Below are 23,360 nucleotides of genomic sequence, written 5' to 3'. Positions count from 1 at the left end.
AGTTACAGCGATTTATATGAAGTGGTTGAAAATCGCTTTATTTCGCCAAGACAATGCGTTTCTCACTGTTACATGCATTTGAATGGGAAACTCGCCTGAAACAAAGTATAGGTTTTCATTATGTGAATAATTTTTAAATCTTAGCTCAAACGGCTGCAAAACCTGTTTGCCCAGCACGGGGATATTGAGTTCTATAAGATAAAGCCATAAACATGTTTGTCTGAGTCTTCTATCAAAAGTTACAGCGATTTATATGAAGTTGTTCAAAAACGCTTTATTTCGCCAAGACAATGCGTTTCTCACTGTTACATGCATTTGAATGGGAAACTCGCCTGAAACAAAGTATAGGTTTTCATTATGTGAATAATTTTTAAATCTTAGCTCAAACGGCTGCAAAACCTGTTTGCCCAGCACGGGGATATTGAGTTCTATAAGATAAAGCCATAAACATGTTTGTCTGAGTCTTCTATCAAAAGTTACAGCGATTTATATGAAGTTGTTCAAAAACGCTTTATTTCGCCAAGACAATGCGTTTCTCACTGTTACATGCATTTGAATGGGAAACTCGCCTGAAACAAAGTATAGGTTTTCATTATGTGAATAATTTTAAAATCTTAGCTCAAACGGCTGCAAAACCTGTTTGCCCAGCACGGGGATATTGAGTTCTATAAGATAAAGCCATAAACATGGTTGTCTGAGTCTTCTATCAAAAGTTACAGCGATTTATATGAAGTTGTTCAAAAACGCTTTATTTCGCCAAGACAATGCGTTTCTCACTGTTACATGCATTTGAATGGGAAACTCGCCTGAAACAAAGTATAGGTTTTCATTATGTGAATAATTTTTAAATCTTAGCTCAAACGGCTGCAAAACCTGTTTGCCCAGCACGGGGATATTGAGTTCTATAAGATAAAGCCATAAACATGGTTGTCTGAGTCTTCTATCAAAAGTTACAGCGATTTATATGAAGTGGTTGAAAATCGCTTTATTTCGCCAAGACAGTGTGTTTCTCACTGTTACATGCATTTGAATGGGAAACTCGCCTGAAACAAAGTATAGGTTTTCATTATGTGAATAATTTTAAAATCTTAGCTCAAACGGCTGCAAAACCTGTTTGCCCAGCACGGGGATATTGAGTTCTATAAGATAAAGCCATAAACATGGTTGTCTGAGTCTTCTATCAAAAGTTACAGCGATTTATATGAAGTTGTTCAAAAACGCTTTATTTCGCCAAGACAATGCGTTTCTCACTGTTACATGCATTTGAATGGGAAACTCGCCTGAAACAAAGTATAGGTTTTCATTATGTGAATAATTTTTAAATCTTAGCTCAAACGGCTGCAAAACCTGTTTGCCCAGCACGGGGATATTGAGTTCTATAAGATAAAGCCATAAACATGGTTGTCTGAGTCTTCTATCAAAAGTTACAGCGATTTATATGAAGTTGTTCAAAAACGCTTTATTTCGCCAAGACAATGCGTTTCTCACTGTTACATGCATTTGAATGGGAAACTCGCCTGAAACAAAGTATAGGTTTTCATTATGTGAATAATTTTAAAATCTTAGCTCAAACGGCTGCAAAACCTGTTTTCCCCGCACGGGGATATTGAGTTCTATAAGATAAAGCCATAAACATGGTTGTCTGAGTCTTCTATCAAAAGTTACAGCGATTTATATGAAGTTGTTCAAAAACGCTTTATTTCGCCAAGACAATGCGTTTCTCACTGTTACATGCATTTGAATGGGAAACTCGCCTGAAACAAAGTATAGGTTTTCATTATGTGAATAATTTTAAAATCTTAGCTCAAACGGCTGCAAAACCTGTTTGCCCAGCACGGGGATATTGAGTTCTATAAGATAAAGCCATAAACATGTTTGTCTGAGTCTTCTATCAAAAGTTACAGCGATTTATATGAAGTTGTTCAAAAACGCTTTATTTCGCCAAGACAATGCGTTTCTCACTGTTACATGCATTTGAATGGGAAACTCGCCTGAAACAAAGTATAGGTTTTCATTATGTGAATAATTTTAAAATCTTAGCTCAAACGGCTGCAAAACCTGTTTGCCCAGCACGGGGATATTGAGTTCTATAAGATAAAGCCATAAACATGTTTGTCTGAGTCTTCTATCAAAAGTTACAGCGATTTATATGAAGTTGTTCAAAAACGCTTTATTTCGCCAAGACAATGCGTTTCTCACTGTTACATGCATTTGAATGGGAAACTCGCCTGAAACAAAGTATAGGTTTTCATTATGTGAATAATTTTAAAATCTTAGCTCAAACGGCTGCAAAACCTGTTTGCCCAGCACGGGGATATTGAGTTCTATAAGATAAAGCCATAAACATGTTTGTCTGAGTCTTCTATCAAAAGTTACAGCGATTTATATGAAGTTGTTCAAAAACGCTTTATTTCGCCAAGACAATGCGTTTCTCACTGTTACATGCATTTGAATGGGAAACTCGCCTGAAACAAAGTATAGGTTTTCATTATGTGAATAATTTTAAAATCTTAGCTCAAACGGCTGCAAAACCTGTTTGCCCAGCACGGGGATATTGAGTTCTATAAGATAAAGCCATAAACATGGTTGTCTGAGTCTTCTATCAAAAGTTACAGCGATTTATATGAAGTTGTTCAAAAACGCTTTATTTCGCCAAGACAATGCGTTTCTCACTGTTACATGCATTTGAATGGGAAACTCGCCTGAAACAAAGTATAGGTTTTCATTATGTGAATAATTTTAAAATCTTAGCTCAAACGGCTGCAAAACCTGTTTTCCCCGCACGGGGATATTGAGTTCTATAAGATAAAGCCATAAACATGTTTGTCTGAGTCTTCTATCACAAGTTACAGCGATTTATATGAAGTTGTTCAAAAACGCTTTATTTCGCCAAGACAATGCGTTTCTCACTGTTACATGCATTTGAATGGGAAACTCGCCTGAAACAAAGTATAGGTTTTCATTATGTGAATAATTTTTAAATCTTAGCTCAAACGGCTGCAAAACCTGTTTTCCCCGCACGGGGATATTGAGTTCTATAAGATAAAGCCATAAACATGGTTGTCTGAGTCTTCTATCAAAAGTTACAGCGATTTATATGAAGTGGTTGAAAATCGCTTTATTTCGCCAAGACAGTGTGTTTCTCACTGTTACATGCATTTGAATGGGAAACTCGCCTGAAACAAAGTATAGGTTTTCATTATGTGAATAATTTTAAAATCTTAGCTCAAACGGCTGCAAAACCTGTTTTCCCCGCACGGGGATATTGAGTTCTATAAGATAAAGCCATAAACATGTTTGTCTGAGTCTTCTATCACAAGTTACAGCGATTTATATGAAGTTGTTCAAAAACGCTTTATTTCGCCAAGACAATGCGTTTCTCACTGTTACATGCATTTGAATGGGAAACTCGCCTGAAACAAAGTATAGGTTTTCATTATGTGAATAATTTTTAAATCTTAGCTCAAACGGCTGCAAAACCTGTTTTCCCCGCACGGGGATATTGAGTTCTATAAGATAAAGCCATAAACATGGTTGTCTGAGTCTTCTATCAAAAGTTACAGCGATTTATATGAAGTGGTTGAAAATCGCTTTATTTCGCCAAGACAGTGTGTTTCTCACTGTTACATGCATTTGAATGGGAAACTCGCCTGAAACAAAGTATAGGTTTTCATTATGTGAATAATTTTAAAATCTTAGCTCAAACGGCTGCAAAACCTGTTTGCCCAGCACGGGGATATTGAGTTCTATAAGATAAAGCCATAAACATGGTTGTCTGAGTCTTCTATCAAAAGTTACAGCGATTTATATGAAGTTGTTCAAAAACGCTTTATTTCGCCAAGACAATGCGTTTCTCACTGTTACATGCATTTGAATGGGAAACTCGCCTGAAACAAAGTATAGGTTTTCATTATGTGAATAATTTTTAAATCTTAGCTCAAACGGCTGCAAAACCTGTTTGCCCAGCACGGGGATATTGAGTTCTATAAGATAAAGCCATAAACATGTTTGTCTGAGTCTTCTATCAAAAGTTACAGCGATTTATATGAAGTTGTTCAAAAACGCTTTATTTCGCCAAGACAATGCGTTTCTCACTGTTACATGCATTTGAATGGGAAACTCGCCTGAAACAAAGTATAGGTTTTCATTATGTGAATAATTTTAAAATCTTAGCTCAAACAGCTGCAAAACCTGTTTGCCCAGCACGGGGATATTGAGTTCTATAAGATAAAGCCATAAACATGTTTGTCTGAGTCTTCTATCAAAAGTTACAGCGATTTATATGAAGTTGTTCAAAAACGCTTTATTTCGCCAAGACAATGCGTTTCTCACTGTTACATGCATTTGAATGGGAAACTCGCCTGAAACAAAGTATAGGTTTTCATTATGTGAATAATTTTAAAATCTTAGCTCAAACGGCTGCAAAACCTGTTTGCCCAGCACGGGGATATTGAGTTCTATAAGATAAAGCCATAAACATGGTTGTCTGAGTCTTCTATCAAAAGTTACAGCGATTTATATGAAGTTGTTCAAAAACGCTTTATTTCGCCAAGACAATGCGTTTCTCACTGTTACATGCATTTGAATGGGAAACTCGCCTGAAACAAAGTATAGGTTTTCATTATGTGAATAATTTTAAAATCTTAGCTCAAACGGCTGCAAAACCTGTTTGCCCAGCACGGGGATATTGAGTTCTATAAGATAAAGCCATAAACATGGTTGTCTGAGTCTTCTATCAAAAGTTACAGCGATTTATATGAAGTTGTTCAAAAACGCTTTATTTCGCCAAGACAATGCGTTTCTCACTGTTACATGCATTTGAATGGGAAACTCGCCTGAAACAAAGTATAGGTTTTCATTATGTGAATAATTTTAAAATCTTAGCTCAAACGGCTGCAAAACCTGTTTTCCCCGCACGGGGATATTGAGTTCTATAAGATAAAGCCATAAACATGGTTGTCTGAGTCTTCTATCAAAAGTTACAGCGATTTATATGAAGTGGTTGAAAATCGCTTTATTTCGCCAAGACAGTGTGTTTCTCACTGTTACATGCATTTGAATGGGAAACTCGCCTGAAACAAAGTATAGGTTTTCATTATGTGAATAATTTTAAAATCTTAGCTCAAACGGCTGCAAAACCTGTTTTCCCCGCACGGGGATATTGAGTTCTATAAGATAAAGCCATAAACATGGTTGTCTGAGTCTTCTATCAAAAGTTACAGCGATTTATATGAAGTTGTTCAAAAACGCTTTATTTCGCCAAGACAATGCGTTTCTCACTGTTACATGCATTTGAATGGGAAACTCGCCTGAAACAAAGTATAGGTTTTCATTATGTGAATAATTTTAAAATCTTAGCTCAAACGGCTGCAAAACCTGTTTGCCCAGCACGGGGATATTGAGTTCTATAAGATAAAGCCATAAACATGTTTGTCTGAGTCTTCTATCAAAAGTTACAGCGATTTATATGAAGTTGTTCAAAAACGCTTTATTTCGCCAAGACAATGCGTTTCTCACTGTTACATGCATTTGAATGGGAAACTCGCCTGAAACAAAGTATAGGTTTTCATTATGTGAATAATTTTAAAATCTTAGCTCAAACGGCTGCAAAACCTGTTTGCCCAGCACGGGGATATTGAGTTCTATAAGATAAAGCCATAAACATGGTTGTCTGAGTCTTCTATCAAAAGTTACAGCGATTTATATGAAGTTGTTCAAAAACGCTTTATTTCGCCAAGACAATGCGTTTCTCACTGTTACATGCATTTGAATGGGAAACTCGCCTGAAACAAAGTATAGGTTTTCATTATGTGAATAATTTTAAAATCTTAGCTCAAACGGCTGCAAAACCTGTTTTCCCCGCACGGGGATATTGAGTTCTATAAGATAAAGCCATAAACATGTTTGTCTGAGTCTTCTATCACAAGTTACAGCGATTTATATGAAGTTGTTCAAAAACGCTTTATTTCGCCAAGACAATGCGTTTCTCACTGTTACATGCATTTGAATGGGAAACTCGCCTGAAACAAAGTATAGGTTTTCATTATGTGAATAATTTTTAAATCTTAGCTCAAACGGCTGCAAAACCTGTTTTCCCCGCACGGGGATATTGAGTTCTATAAGATAAAGCCATAAACATGGTTGTCTGAGTCTTCTATCAAAAGTTACAGCGATTTATATGAAGTGGTTGAAAATCGCTTTATTTCGCCAAGACAGTGTGTTTCTCACTGTTACATGCATTTGAATGGGAAACTCGCCTGAAACAAAGTATAGGTTTTCATTATGTGAATAATTTTAAAATCTTAGCTCAAACGGCTGCAAAACCTGTTTGCCCAGCACGGGGATATTGAGTTCTATAAGATAAAGCCATAAACATGGTTGTCTGAGTCTTCTATCAAAAGTTACAGCGATTTATATGAAGTTGTTCAAAAACGCTTTATTTCGCCAAGACAATGCGTTTCTCACTGTTACATGCATTTGAATGGGAAACTCGCCTGAAACAAAGTATAGGTTTTCATTATGTGAATAATTTTTAAATCTTAGCTCAAACGGCTGCAAAACCTGTTTGCCCAGCACGGGGATATTGAGTTCTATAAGATAAAGCCATAAACATGTTTGTCTGAGTCTTCTATCAAAAGTTACAGCGATTTATATGAAGTTGTTCAAAAACGCTTTATTTCGCCAAGACAATGCGTTTCTCACTGTTACATGCATTTGAATGGGAAACTCGCCTGAAACAAAGTATAGGTTTTCATTATGTGAATAATTTTTAAATCTTAGCTCAAACGGCTGCAAAACCTGTTTGCCCAGCACGGGGATATTGAGTTCTATAAGATAAAGCCATAAACATGTTTGTCTGAGTCTTCTATCAAAAGTTACAGCGATTTATATGAAGTTGTTCAAAAACGCTTTATTTCGCCAAGACAATGCGTTTCTCACTGTTACATGCATTTGAATGGGAAACTCGCCTGAAACAAAGTATAGGTTTTCATTATGTGAATAATTTTAAAATCTTAGCTCAAACGGCTGCAAAACCTGTTTTCCCCGCACGGGGATATTGAGTTCTATAAGATAAAGCCATAAACATGGTTGTCTGAGTCTTCTATCAAAAGTTACAGCGATTTATATGAAGTTGTTCAAAAACGCTTTATTTCGCCAAGACAATGCGTTTCTCACTGTTACATGCATTTGAATGGGAAACTCGCCTGAAACAAAGTATAGGTTTTCATTATGTGAATAATTTTAAAATCTTAGCTCAAACGGCTGCAAAACCTGTTTGCCCAGCACGGGGATATTGAGTTCTATAAGATAAAGCCATAAACATGTTTGTCTGAGTCTTCTATCAAAAGTTACAGCGATTTATATGAAGTTGTTCAAAAACGCTTTATTTCGCCAAGACAATGCGTTTCTCACTGTTACATGCATTTGAATGGGAAACTCGCCTGAAACAAAGTATAGGTTTTCATTATGTGAATAATTTTAAAATCTTAGCTCAAACGGCTGCAAAACCTGTTTTCCCCGCACGGGGATATTGAGTTCTATAAGATAAAGCCATAAACATGGTTGTCTGAGTCTTCTATCAAAAGTTACAGCGATTTATATGAAGTGGTTGAAAATCGCTTTATTTCGCCAAGACAGTGTGTTTCTCACTGTTACATGCATTTGAATGGGAAACTCGCCTGAAACAAAGTATAGGTTTTCATTATGTGAATAATTTTAAAATCTTAGCTCAAACGGCTGCAAAACCTGTTTTCCCCGCACGGGGATATTGAGTTCTATAAGATAAAGCCATAAACATGGTTGTCTGAGTCTTCTATCAAAAGTTACAGCGATTTATATGAAGTTGTTCAAAAACGCTTTATTTCGCCAAGACAATGCGTTTCTCACTGTTACATGCATTTGAATGGGAAACTCGCCTGAAACAAAGTATAGGTTTTCATTATGTGAATAATTTTAAAATCTTAGCTCAAACGGCTGCAAAACCTGTTTTCCCCGCACGGGGATATTGAGTTCTATAAGATAAAGCCATAAACATGGTTGTCTGAGTCTTCTATCAAAAGTTACAGCGATTTATATGAAGTGGTTGAAAATCGCTTTATTTCGCCAAGACAGTGTGTTTCTCACTGTTACATGCATTTGAATGGGAAACTCGCCTGAAACAAAGTATAGGTTTTCATTATGTGAATAATTTTAAAATCTTAGCTCAAACGGCTGCAAAACCTGTTTTCCCCGCACGGGGATATTGAGTTCTATAAGATAAAGCCATAAACATGGTTGTCTGAGTCTTCTATCAAAAGTTACAGCGATTTATATGAAGTTGTTCAAAAACGCTTTATTTCGCCAAGACAATGCGTTTCTCACTGTTACATGCATTTGAATGGGAAACTCGCCTGAAACAAAGTATAGGTTTTCATTATGTGAATAATTTTAAAATCTTAGCTCAAACGGCTGCAAAACCTGTTTGCCCAGCACGGGGATATTGAGTTCTATAAGATAAAGCCATAAACATGTTTGTCTGAGTCTTCTATCAAAAGTTACAGCGATTTATATGAAGTTGTTCAAAAACGCTTTATTTCGCCAAGACAATGCGTTTCTCACTGTTACATGCATTTGAATGGGAAACTCGCCTGAAACAAAGTATAGGTTTTCATTATGTGAATAATTTTAAAATCTTAGCTCAAACGGCTGCAAAACCTGTTTTCCCCGCACGGGGATATTGAGTTCTATAAGATAAAGCCATAAACATGGTTGTCTGAGTCTTCTATCAAAAGTTACAGCGATTTATATGAAGTTGTTCAAAAACGCTTTATTTCGCCAAGACAATGCGTTTCTCACTGTTACATGCATTTGAATGGGAAACTCGCCTGAAACAAAGTATAGGTTTTCATTATGTGAATAATTTTAAAATCTTAGCTCAAACGGCTGCAAAACCTGTTTGCCCAGCACGGGGATATTGAGTTCTATAAGATAAAGCCATAAACATGTTTGTCTGAGTCTTCTATCAAAAGTTACAGCGATTTATATGAAGTTGTTCAAAAACGCTTTATTTCGCCAAGACAATGCGTTTCTCACTGTTACATGCATTTGAATGGGAAACTCGCCTGAAACAAAGTATAGGTTTTCATTATGTGAATAATTTTTAAATCTTAGCTCAAACGGCTGCAAAACCTGTTTGCCCAGCACGGGGATATTGAGTTCTATAAGATAAAGCCATAAACATGTTTGTCTGAGTCTTCTATCAAAAGTTACAGCGATTTATATGAAGTTGTTCAAAAACGCTTTATTTCGCCAAGACAATGCGTTTCTCACTGTTACATGCATTTGAATGGGAAACTCGCCTGAAACAAAGTATAGGTTTTCATTATGTGAATAATTTTAAAATCTTAGCTCAAACGGCTGCAAAACCTGTTTTCCCCGCACGGGGATATTGAGTTCTATAAGATAAAGCCATAAACATGTTTGTCTGAGTCTTCTATCAAAAGTTACAGCGATTTATATGAAGTGGTTGAAAATCGCTTTATTTCGCCAAGACAGTGTGTTTCTCACTGTTACATGCATTTGAATGGGAAACTCGCCTGAAACAAAGTATAGGTTTTCATTATGTGAATAATTTTAAAATCTTAGCTCAAACGGCTGCAAAACCTGTTTGCCCAGCATGGGGATATTGAGTTCTATAAGATAAAGCCATAAACATGTTTGTCTGAGTCTTCTATCAAAAGTTACAGCGATTTATATGAAGTTGTTCAAAAACGCTTTATTTCGCCAAGACAATGCGTTTCTCACTGTTACATGCATTTGAATGGGAAACTCGCCTGAAACAAAGTATAGGTTTTCATTATGTGAATAATTTTTAAATCTTAGCTCAAACGGCTGCAAAACCTGTTTGCCCAGCACGGGGATATTGAGTTCTATAAGATAAAGCCATAAACATGTTTGTCTGAGTCTTCTATCAAAAGTTACAGCGATTTATATGAAGTTGTTCAAAAACGCTTTATTTCGCCAAGACAATGCGTTTCTCACTGTTACATGCATTTGAATGGGAAACTCGCCTGAAACAAAGTATAGGTTTTCATTATGTGAATAATTTTAAAATCTTAGCTCAAACGGCTGCAAAACCTGTTTTCCCCGCACGGGGATATTGAGTTCTATAAGATAAAGCCATAAACATGGTTGTCTGAGTCTTCTATCAAAAGTTACAGCGATTTATATGAAGTGGTTGAAAATCGCTTTATTTCGCCAAGACAGTGTGTTTCTCACTGTTACATGCATTTGAATGGGAAACTCGCCTGAAACAAAGTATAGGTTTTCATTATGTGAATAATTTTAAAATCTTAGCTCAAACGGCTGCAAAACCTGTTTTCCCCGCACGGGGATATTGAGTTCTATAAGATAAAGCCATAAACATGGTTGTCTGAGTCTTCTATCAAAAGTTACAGCGATTTATATGAAGTTGTTCAAAAACGCTTTATTTCGCCAAGACAATGCGTTTCTCACTGTTACATGCATTTGAATGGGAAACTCGCCTGAAACAAAGTATAGGTTTTCATTATGTGAATAATTTTAAAATCTTAGCTCAAACGGCTGCAAAACCTGTTTGCCCAGCACGGGGATATTGAGTTCTATAAGATAAAGCCATAAACATGGTTGTCTGAGTCTTCTATCAAAAGTTACAGCGATTTATATGAAGTTGTTCAAAAACGCTTTATTTCGCCAAGACAATGCGTTTCTCACTGTTACATGCATTTGAATGGGAAACTCGCCTGAAACAAAGTATAGGTTTTCATTATGTGAATAATTTTAAAATCTTAGCTCAAACGGCTGCAAAACCTGTTTGCCCAGCACGGGGATATTGAGTTCTATAAGATAAAGCCATAAACATGTTTGTCTGAGTCTTCTATCAAAAGTTACAGCGATTTATATGAAGTTGTTCAAAAACGCTTTATTTCGCCAAGACAATGCGTTTCTCACTGTTACATGCATTTGAATGGGAAACTCGCCTGAAACAAAGTATAGGTTTTCATTATGTGAATAATTTTAAAATCTTAGCTCAAACGGCTGCAAAACCTGTTTGCCCAGCACGGGGATATTGAGTTCTATAAGATAAAGCCATAAACATGTTTGTCTGAGTCTTCTATCAAAAGTTACAGCGATTTATATGAAGTTGTTCAAAAACGCTTTATTTCGCCAAGACAATGCGTTTCTCACTGTTACATGCATTTGAATGGGAAACTCGCCTGAAACAAAGTATAGGTTTTCATTATGTGAATAATTTTAAAATCTTAGCTCAAACGGCTGCAAAACCTGTTTTCCCCGCACGGGGATATTGAGTTCTATAAGATAAAGCCATAAACATGTTTGTCTGAGTCTTCTATCAAAAGTTACAGCGATTTATATGAAGTGGTTGAAAATCGCTTTATTTCGCCAAGACAGTGTGTTTCTCACTGTTACATGCATTTGAATGGGAAACTCGCCTGAAACAAAGTATAGGTTTTCATTATGTGAATAATTTTAAAATCTTAGCTCAAACGGCTGCAAAACCTGTTTGCCCAGCATGGGGATATTGAGTTCTATAAGATAAAGCCATAAACATGTTTGTCTGAGTCTTCTATCAAAAGTTACAGCGATTTATATGAAGTTGTTCAAAAACGCTTTATTTCGCCAAGACAATGCGTTTCTCACTGTTACATGCATTTGAATGGGAAACTCGCCTGAAACAAAGTATAGGTTTTCATTATGTGAATAATTTTAAAATCTTAGCTCAAACGGCTGCAAAACCTGTTTTCCCCGCACGGGGATATTGAGTTCTATAAGATAAAGCCATAAACATGGTTGTCTGAGTCTTCTATCAAAAGTTACAGCGATTTATATGAAGTGGTTGAAAATCGCTTTATTTCGCCAAGACAGTGTGTTTCTCACTGTTACATGCATTTGAATGGGAAACTCGCCTGAAACAAAGTATAGGTTTTCATTATGTGAATAATTTTAAAATCTTAGCTCAAACGGCTGCAAAACCTGTTTGCCCAGCATGGGGATATTGAGTTCTATAAGATAAAGCCATAAACATGTTTGTCTGAGTCTTCTATCAAAAGTTACAGCGATTTATATGAAGTTGTTCAAAAACGCTTTATTTCGCCAAGACAATGCGTTTCTCACTGTTACATGCATTTGAATGGGAAACTCGCCTGAAACAAAGTATAGGTTTTCATTATGTGAATAATTTTAAAATCTTAGCTCAAGCGGCTGCAAAACCTGTTTTCCCCGCACGGGGATATTGAGTTCTATAAGATAAAGCCATAAACATGGTTGTCTGAGTCTTCTATCAAAAGTTACAGCGATTTATATGAAGTGGTTGAAAATCGCTTTATTTCGCCAAGACAGTGTGTTTCTCACTGTTACATGCATTTGAATGGGAAACTCGCCTGAAACAAAGTATAGGTTTTCATTATGTGAATAATTTTAAAATCTTAGCTCAAACGGCTGCAAAACCTGTTTTCCCCGCACGGGGATATTGAGTTCTATAAGATAAAGCCATAAACATGGTTGTCTGAGTCTTCTATCAAAAGTTACAGCGATTTATATGAAGTTGTTCAAAAACGCTTTATTTCGCCAAGACAATGCGTTTCTCACTGTTACATGCATTTGAATGGGAAACTCGCCTGAAACAAAGTATAGGTTTTCATTATGTGAATAATTTTAAAATCTTAGCTCAAACGGCTGCAAAACCTGTTTGCCCAGCACGGGGATATTGAGTTCTATAAGATAAAGCCATAAACATGGTTGTCTGAGTCTTCTATCAAAAGTTACAGCGATTTATATGAAGTTGTTCAAAAACGCTTTATTTCGCCAAGACAATGCGTTTCTCACTGTTACATGCATTTGAATGGGAAACTCGCCTGAAACAAAGTATAGGTTTTCATTATGTGAATAATTTTAAAATCTTAGCTCAAACGGCTGCAAAACCTGTTTGCCCAGCACGGGGATATTGAGTTCTATAAGATAAAGCCATAAACATGGTTGTCTGAGTCTTCTATCAAAAGTTACAGCGATTTATATGAAGTTGTTCAAAAACGCTTTATTTCGCCAAGACAATGCGTTTCTCACTGTTACATGCATTTGAATGGGAAACTCGCCTGAAACAAAGTATAGGTTTTCATTATGTGAATAATTTTAAAATCTTAGCTCAAACGGCTGCAAAACCTGTTTGCCCAGCACGGGGATATTGAGTTCTATAAGATAAAGCCATAAACATGGTTGTCTGAGTCTTCTATCAAAAGTTACAGCGATTTATATGAAGTTGTTCAAAAACGCTTTATTTCGCCAAGACAATGCGTTTCTCACTGTTACATGCATTTGAATGGGAAACTCGCCTGAAACAAAGTATAGGTTTTCATTATGTGAATAATTTTAAAATCTTAGCTCAAACGGCTGCAAAACCTGTTTGCCCAGCACGGGGATATTGAGTTCTATAAGATAAAGCCATAAACATGGTTGTCTGAGTCTTCTATCAAAAGTTACAGCGATTTATATGAAGTTGTTCAAAAACGCTTTATTTCGCCAAGACAATGCGTTTCTCACTGTTACATGCATTTGAATGGGAAACTCGCCTGAAACAAAGTATAGGTTTTCATTATGTGAATAATTTTTAAATCTTAGCTCAAACGGCTGCAAAACCTGTTTGCCCAGCACGGGGATATTGAGTTCTATAAGATAAAGCCATAAACATGTTTGTCTGAGTCTTCTATCAAAAGTTACAGCGATTTATATGAAGTTGTTCAAAAACGCTTTATTTCGCCAAGACAATGCGTTTCTCACTGTTACATGCATTTGAATGGGAAACTCGCCTGAAACAAAGTATAGGTTTTCATTATGTGAATAATTTTTAAATCTTAGCTCAAACGGCTGCAAAACCTGTTTGCCCAGCACGGGGATATTGAGTTCTATAAGATAAAGCCATAAACATGTTTGTCTGAGTCTTCTATCAAAAGTTACAGCGATTTATATGAAGTTGTTCAAAAACGCTTTATTTCGCCAAGACAATGCGTTTCTCACTGTTACATGCATTTGAATGGGAAACTCGCCTGAAACAAAGTATAGGTTTTCATTATGTGAATAATTTTTAAATCTTAGCTCAAACGGCTGCAAAACCTGTTTGCCCAGCACGGGGATATTGAGTTCTATAAGATAAAGCCATAAACATGGTTGTCTGAGTCTTCTATCAAAAGTTACAGCGATTTATATGAAGTGGTTGAAAATCGCTTTATTTCGCCAAGACAGTGTGTTTCTCACTGTTACATGCATTTGAATGGGAAACTCGCCTGAAACAAAGTATAGGTTTTCATTATGTGAATAATTTTTAAATCTTAGCTCAAACGGCTGCAAAACCTGTTTGCCCAGCACGGGGATATTGAGTTCTATAAGATAAAGCCATAAACATGTTTGTCTGAGTCTTCTATCAAAAGTTACAGCGATTTATATGAAGTTGTTCAAAAACGCTTTATTTCGCCAAGACAATGCGTTTCTCACTGTTACATGCATTTGAATGGGAAACTCGCCTGAAACAAAGTATAGGTTTTCATTATGTGAATAATTTTAAAATCTTAGCTCAAACGGCTGCAAAACCTGTTTTCCCCGCACGGGGATATTGAGTTCTATAAGATAAAGCCATAAACATGTTTGTCTGAGTCTTCTATCAAAAGTTACAGCGATTTATATGAAGTGGTTGAAAATCGCTTTATTTCGCCAAGACAGTGTGTTTCTCACTGTTACATGCATTTGAATGGGAAACTCGCCTGAAACAAAGTATAGGTTTTCATTATGTGAATAATTTTAAAATCTTAGCTCAAACGGCTGCAAAACCTGTTTGCCCAGCATGGGGATATTGAGTTCTATAAGATAAAGCCATAAACATGTTTGTCTGAGTCTTCTATCAAAAGTTACAGCGATTTATATGAAGTTGTTCAAAAACGCTTTATTTCGCCAAGACAATGCGTTTCTCACTGTTACATGCATTTGAATGGGAAACTCGCCTGAAACAAAGTATAGGTTTTCATTATGTGAATAATTTTAAAATCTTAGCTCAAACGGCTGCAAAACCTGTTTTCCCCGCACGGGGATATTGAGTTCTATAAGATAAAGCCATAAACATGGTTGTCTGAGTCTTCTATCAAAAGTTACAGCGATTTATATGAAGTGGTTGAAAATCGCTTTATTTCGCCAAGACAGTGTGTTTCTCACTGTTACATGCATTTGAATGGGAAACTCGCCTGAAACAAAGTATAGGTTTTCATTATGTGAATAATTTTAAAATCTTAGCTCAAACGGCTGCAAAACCTGTTTGCCCAGCATGGGGATATTGAGTTCTATAAGATAAAGCCATAAACATGTTTGTCTGAGTCTTCTATCAAAAGTTACAGCGATTTATATGAAGTTGTTCAAAAACGCTTTATTTCGCCAAGACAATGCGTTTCTCACTGTTACATGCATTTGAATGGGAAACTCGCCTGAAACAAAGTATAGGTTTTCATTATGTGAATAATTTTAAAATCTTAGCTCAAGCGGCTGCAAAACCTGTTTTCCCCGCACGGGGATATTGAGTTCTATAAGATAAAGCCATAAACATGGTTGTCTGAGTCTTCTATCAAAAGTTACAGCGATTTATATGAAGTGGTTGAAAATCGCTTTATTTCGCCAAGACAGTGTGTTTCTCACTGTTACATGCATTTGAATGGGAAACTCGCCTGAAACAAAGTATAGGTTTTCATTATGTGAATAATTTTAAAATCTTAGCTCAAACGGCTGCAAAACCTGTTTTCCCCGCACGGGGATATTGAGTTCTATAAGATAAAGCCATAAACATGGTTGTCTGAGTCTTCTATCAAAAGTTACAGCGATTTATATGAAGTTGTTCAAAAACGCTTTATTTCGCCAAGACAATGCGTTTCTCACTGTTACATGCATTTGAATGGGAAACTCGCCTGAAACAAAGTATAGGTTTTCATTATGTGAATAATTTTAAAATCTTAGCTCAAACGGCTGCAAAACCTGTTTGCCCAGCACGGGGATATTGAGTTCTATAAGATAAAGCCATAAACATGGTTGTCTGAGTCTTCTATCAAAAGTTACAGCGATTTATATGAAGTTGTTCAAAAACGCTTTATTTCGCCAAGACAATGCGTTTCTCACTGTTACATGCATTTGAATGGGAAACTCGCCTGAAACAAAGTATAGGTTTTCATTATGTGAATAATTTTAAAATCTTAGCTCAAACGGCTGCAAAACCTGTTTGCCCAGCACGGGGATATTGAGTTCTATAAGATAAAGCCATAAACATGGTTGTCTGAGTCTTCTATCAAAAGTTACAGCGATTTATATGAAGTTGTTCAAAAACGCTTTATTTCGCCAAGACAATGCGTTTCTCACTGTTACATGCATTTGAATGGGAAACTCGCCTGAAACAAAGTATAGGTTTTCATTATGTGAATAATTTTAAAATCTTAGCTCAAACGGCTGCAAAACCTGTTTGCCCAGCACGGGGATATTGAGTTCTATAAGATAAAGCCATAAACATGGTTGTCTGAGTCTTCTATCAAAAGTTACAGCGATTTATATGAAGTTGTTCAAAAACGCTTTATTTCGCCAAGACAATGCGTTTCTCACTGTTACATGCATTTGAATGGGAAACTCGCCTGAAACAAAGTATAGGTTTTCATTATGTGAATAATTTTAAAATCTTAGCTCAAACGGCTGCAAAACCTGTTTGCCCAGCACGGGGATATTGAGTTCTATAAGATAAAGCCATAAACATGGTTGTCTGAGTCTTCTATCAAAAGTTACAGCGATTTATATGAAGTTGTTCAAAAACGCTTTATTTCGCCAAGACAATGCGTTTCTCACTGTTACATGCATTTGAATGGGAAACTCGCCTGAAACAAAGTATAGGTTTTCATTATGTGAATAATTTTTAAATCTTAGCTCAAACGGCTGCAAAACCTGTTTGCCCAGCACGGGGATATTGAGTTCTATAAGATAAAGCCATAAACATGTTTGTCTGAGTCTTCTATCAAAAGTTACAGCGATTTATATGAAGTTGTTCAAAAACGCTTTATTTCGCCAAGACAATGCGTTTCTCACTGTTACATGCATTTGAATGGGAAACTCGCCTGAAACAAAGTATAGGTTTTCATTATGTGAATAATTTTTAAATCTTAGCTCAAACGGCTGCAAAACCTGTTTGCCCAGCACGGGGATATTGAGTTCTATAAGATAAAGCCATAAACATGTTTGTCTGAGTCTTCTATCAAAAGTTACAGCGATTTATATGAAGTTGTTCAAAAACGCTTTATTTCGCCAAGACAATGCGTTTCTCACTGTTACATGCATTTGAATGGGAAACTCGCCTGAAACAAAGTATAGGTTTTCATTATGTGAATAATTTTAAAATCTTAGCTCAAACGGCTGCAAAACCTGTTTTCCCCGCACGGGGATATTGAGTTCTATAAGATAAAGCCATAAACATGGTTGTCTGAGTCTTCTATCAAAAGTTACAGCGATTTATATGAAGTTGTTCAAAAACGCTTTATTTCGCCAAGACAATGCGTTTCTCACTGTTACATGCATTTGAATGGGAAACTCGCCTGAAACAAAGTATAGGTTTTCATTATGTGAATAATTTTAAAATCTTAGCTCAAACGGCTGCAAAACCTGTTTGCCCAGCACGGGGATATTGAGTTCTATAAGATAAAGCCATAAACATGTTTGTCTGAGTCTTCTATCAAAAGTTACAGCGATTTATATGAAGTTGTTCAAAAACGCTTTATTTCGCCAAGACAATGCGTTTCTCACTGTTACATGCATTTGAATGGGAAACTCGCCTGAAACAAAGTATAGGTTTTCATTATGTGAATAATTTTAAAATCTTAGCTCAAACGGCTGCAAAACCTGTTTGCCCAGCATGGGGATATTGAGTTCTATAAGATAAAGCCATAAACATGTTTGTCTGAGTCTTCTATCAAAAGTTACAGCGATTTATATGAAGTTGTTCAAAAACGCTTTATTTCGCCAAGACAATGCGTTTCTCACTGTTACATGCATTTGAATGGGAAACTCGCCTGAAACAAAGTATAGGTTTTCATTATGTGAATAATTTTAAAATCTTAGCTCAAGCGGCTGCAAAACCTGTTTTCCCCGCACGGGGATATTGAGTTCTATAAGATAAAGCCATAAACATGGTTGTCTGAGTCTTCTATCAAAAGTTACAGCGATTTATATGAAGTGGTTGAAAATCGCTTTATTTCGCCAAGACAGTGTGTTTCTCACTGTTACATGCATTTGAATGGGAAACTCGCCTGAAACAAAGTATAGGTTTTCATTATGTGAATAATTTTTAAATCTTAGCTCAAACGGCTGCAAAACCTGTTTTCCCCGCACGGGGATATTGAGTTCTATAAGATAAAGCCATAAACATGGTTGTCTGAGTCTTCTATCAAAAGTTACAGCGATTTATATGAAGTTGTTCAAAAACGCTTTATTTCGCCAAGACAATGCGTTTCTCACTGTTACATGCATTTGAATGGGAAACTCGCCTGAAACAAAGTATAGGTTTTCATTATGTGAATAATTTTAAAATCTTAGCTCAAACGGCTGCAAAACCTGTTTGCCCAGCACGGGGATATTGAGTTCTATAAGATAAAGCCATAAACATGGTTGTCTGAGTCTTCTATCAAAAGTTACAGCGATTTATATGAAGTTGTTCAAAAACGCTTTATTTCGCCAAGACAATGCGTTTCTCACTGTTACATGCATTTGAATGGGAAACTCGCCTGAAACAAAGTATAGGTTTTCATTATGTGAATAATTTTAAAATCTTAGCTCAAACGGCTGCAAAACCTGTTTGCCCAGCACGGGGATATTGAGTTCTATAAGATAAAGCCATAAACATGGTTGTCTGAGTCTTCTATCAAAAGTTACAGCGATTTATATGAAGTTGTTCAAAAACGCTTTATTTCGCCAAGACAATGCGTTTCTCACTGTTACATGCATTTGAATGGGAAACTCGCCTGAAACAAAGTATAGGTTTTCATTATGTGAATAATTTTAAAATCTTAGCTCAAACGGCTGCAAAACCTGTTTGCCCAGCACGGGGATATTGAGTTCTATAAGATAAAGCCATAAACATGGTTGTCTGAGTCTTCTATCAAAAGTTACAGCGATTTATATGAAGTTGTTCAAAAACGCTTTATTTCGCCAAGACAATGCGTTTCTCACTGTTACATGCATTTGAATGGGAAACTCGCCTGAAACAAAGTATAGGTTTTCATTATGTGAATAATTTTAAAATCTTAGCTCAAACGGCTGCAAAACCTGTTTGCCCAGCACGGGGATATTGAGTTCTATAAGATAAAGCCATAAACATGGTTGTCTGAGTCTTCTATCAAAAGTTACAGCGATTTATATGAAGTTGTTCAAAAACGCTTTATTTCGCCAAGACAATGCGTTTCTCACTGTTACATGCATTTGAATGGGAAACTCGCCTGAAACAAAGTATAGGTTTTCATTATGTGAATAATTTTTAAATCTTAGCTCAAACGGCTGCAAAACCTGTTTTCCCCGCACGGGGATATTGAGTTCTATAAGATAAAGCCATAAACATGGTTGTCTGAGTCTTCTATCAAAAGTTACAGCGATTTATATGAAGTTGTTCAAAAACGCTTTATTTCGCCAAGACAATGCGTTTCTCACTGTTACATGCATTTGAATGGGAAACTCGCCTGAAACAAAGTATAGGTTTTCATTATGTGAATAATTTTAAAATCTTAGCTCAAACGGCTGCAAAACCTGTTTGCCCAGCACGGGGATATTGAGTTCTATAAGATAAAGCCATAAACATGTTTGTCTGAGTCTTCTATCAAAAGTTACAGCGATTTATATGAAGTTGTTCAAAAACGCTTTATTTCGCCAAGACAATGCGTTTCTCACTGTTACATGCATTTGAATGGGAAACTCGCCTGAAACAAAGTATAGGTTTTCATTATGTGAATAATTTTAAAATCTTAGCTCAAACGGCTGCAAAACCTGTTTGCCCAGCACGGGGATATTGAGTTCTATAAGATAAAGCCATAAACATGTTTGTCTGAGTCTTCTATCAAAAGTTACAGCGATTTATATGAAGTTGTTCAAAAACGCTTTATTTCGCCAAGACAATGCGTTTCTCACTGTTACATGCATTTGAATGGGAAACTCGCCTGAAACAAAGTATAGGTTTTCATTATGTGAATAATTTTAAAATCTTAGCTCAAACGGCTGCAAAACCTGTTTGCCCAGCATGGGGATATTGAGTTCTATAAGATAAAGCCATAAACATGTTTGTCTGAGTCTTCTATCAAAAGTTACAGCGATTTATATGAAGTTGTTCAAAAACGCTTTATTTCGCCAAGACAATGCGTTTCTCACTGTTACATGCATTTGAATGGGAAACTCGCCTGAAACAAAGTATAGGTTTTCATTATGTGAATAATTTTAAAATCTTAGCTCAAGCGGCTGCAAAACCTGTTTTCCCCGCACGGGGATATTGAGTTCTATAAGATAAAGCCATAAACATGGTTGTCTGAGTCTTCTATCAAAAGTTACAGCGATTTATATGAAGTGGTTGAAAATCGCTTTATTTCGCCAAGACAGTGTGTTTCTCACTGTTACATGCATTTGAATGGGAAACTCGCCTGAAACAAAGTATAGGTTTTCATTATGTGAATAATTTTTAAATCTTAGCTCAAACGGCTGCAAAACCTGTTTTCCCCGCACGGGGATATTGAGTTCTATAAGATAAAGCCATAAACATGGTTGTCTGAGTCTTCTATCAAAAGTTACAGCGATTTATATGAAGTTGTTCAAAAACGCTTTATTTCGCCAAGACAATGCGTTTCTCACTGTTACATGCATTTGAATGGGAAACTCGCCTGAAACAAAGTATAGGTTTTCATTATGTGAATAATTTTAAAATCTTAGCTCAAACGGCTGCAAAACCTGTTTGCCCAGCACGGGGATATTGAGTTCTATAAGATAAAGCCATAAACATGGTTGTCTGAGTCTTCTATCAAAAGTTACAGCGATTTATATGAAGTTGTTCAAAAACGCTTTATTTCGCCAAGACAATGCGTTTCTCACTGTTACATGCATTTGAATGGGAAACTCGCCTGAAACAAAGTATAGGTTTTCATTATGTGAATAATTTTAAAATCTTAGCTCAAACGGCTGCAAAACCTGTTTGCCCAGCACGGGGATATTGAGTTCTATAAGATAAAGCCATAAACATGGTTGTCTGAGTCTTCTATCAAAAGTTACAGCGATTTATATGAAGTTGTTCAAAAACGCTTTATTTCGCCAAGACAATGCGTTTCTCACTGTTACATGCATTTGAATGGGAAACTCGCCTGAAACAAAGTATAGGTTTTCATTATGTGAATAATTTTAAAATCTTAGCTCAAACGGCTGCAAAACCTGTTTGCCCAGCACGGGGATATTGAGTTCTATAAGATAAAGCCATAAACATGGTTGTCTGAGTCTTCTATCAAAAGTTACAGCGATTTATATGAAGTTGTTCAAAAACGCTTTATTTCGCCAAGACAATGCGTTTCTCACTGTTACATGCATTTGAATGGGAAACTCGCCTGAAACAAAGTATAGGTTTTCATTATGTGAATAATTTTTAAATCTTAGCTCAAACGGCTGCAAAACCTGTTTGCCCAGCACGGGGATATTGAGTTCTATAAGATAAAGCCATAAACATGTTTGTCTGAGTCTTCTATCAAAAGTTACAGCGATTTATATGAAGTTGTTCAAAAACGCTTTATTTCGCCAAGACAATGCGTTTCTCACTGTTACATGCATTTGAATGGGAAACTCGCCTGAAACAAAGTATAGGTTTTCATTATGTGAATAATTTTAAAATCTTAGCTCAAACGGCTGCAAAACCTGTTTGCCCAGCACGGGGATATTGAGTTCTATAAGATAAAGCCATAAACATGTTTGTCTGAGTCTTCTATCAAAAGTTACAGCGATTTATATGAAGTTGTTCAAAAACGCTTTATTTCGCCAAGACAATGCGTTTCTCACTGTTACATGCATTTGAATGGGAAACTCGCCTGAAACAAAGTATAGGTTTTCATTATGTGAATAATTTTAAAATCTTAGCTCAAACGGCTGCAAAACCTGTTTTCCCCGCACGGGGATATTGAGTTCTATAAGATAAAGCCATAAACATGGTTGTCTGAGTCTTCTATCAAAAGTTACAGCGATTTATATGAAGTGGTTGAAAATCGCTTTATTTCGCCAAGACAGTGTGTTTCTCACTGTTACATGCATTTGAATGGGAAACTCGCCTGAAACAAAGTATAGGTTTTCATTATGTGAATAATTTTAAAATCTTAGCTCAAACGGCTGCAAAACCTGTTTTCCCCGCACGGGGATATTGAGTTCTATAAGATAAAGCCATAAACATGGTTGTCTGAGTCTTCTATCAAAAGTTACAGCGATTTATATGAAGTTGTTCAAAAACGCTTTATTTCGCCAAGACAATGCGTTTCTCACTGTTACATGCATTTGAATGGGAAACTCGCCTGAAACAAAGTATAGGTTTTCATTATGTGAATAATTTTAAAATCTTAGCTCAAACGGCTGCAAAACCTGTTTTCCCCGCACGGGGATATTGAGTTCTATAAGATAAAGCCATAAACATGGTTGTCTGAGTCTTCTATCAAAAGTTACAGCGATTTATATGAAGTGGTTGAAAATCGCTTTATTTCGCCAAGACAGTGTGTTTCTCACTGTTACATGCATTTGAATGGGAAACTCGCCTGAAACAAAGTATAGGTTTTCATTATGTGAATAATTTTAAAATCTTAGCTCAAACGGCTGCAAAACCTGTTTTCCCCGCACGGGGATATTGAGTTCTATAAGATAAAGCCATAAACATGGTTGTCTGAGTCTTCTATCAAAAGTTACAGCGATTTATATGAAGTGGTTGAAAATCGCTTTATTTCGCCAAGACAGTGTGTTTCTCACTGTTACATGCATTTGAATGGGAAACTCGCCTGAAACAAAGTATAGGTTTTCATTATGTGAATAATTTTAAAATCTTAGCTCAAACGGCTGCAAAACCTGTTTTCCCCGCACGGGGATATTGAGTTCTATAAGATAAAGCCATAAACATGTTTGTCTGAGTCTTCTATCAAAAGTTACAGCGATTTATATGAAGTTGTTCAAAAACGCTTTATTTCGCCAAGACAATGCGTTTCTCACTGTTACATGCATTTGAATGGGAAACTCGCCTGAAACAAAGTATAGGTTTTCATTATGTGAATAATTTT

Source organism: Aulonocara sp. 'chitande type north' Nkhata Bay, linkage group LG6, assembly GCF_057382095.1.
Source record: "Aulonocara sp. 'chitande type north' Nkhata Bay isolate Kocher_YH1m ecotype deep benthic linkage group LG6, A_spYH_male_GT1.1, whole genome shotgun sequence".
Classification (NCBI taxonomy): domain Eukaryota; kingdom Metazoa; phylum Chordata; class Actinopteri; order Cichliformes; family Cichlidae; genus Aulonocara; species Aulonocara sp. 'chitande type north' Nkhata Bay.
The sequence above is the reverse complement of the archived record's forward strand: the minus strand, read 5'-3'. Positions refer to the sequence as shown.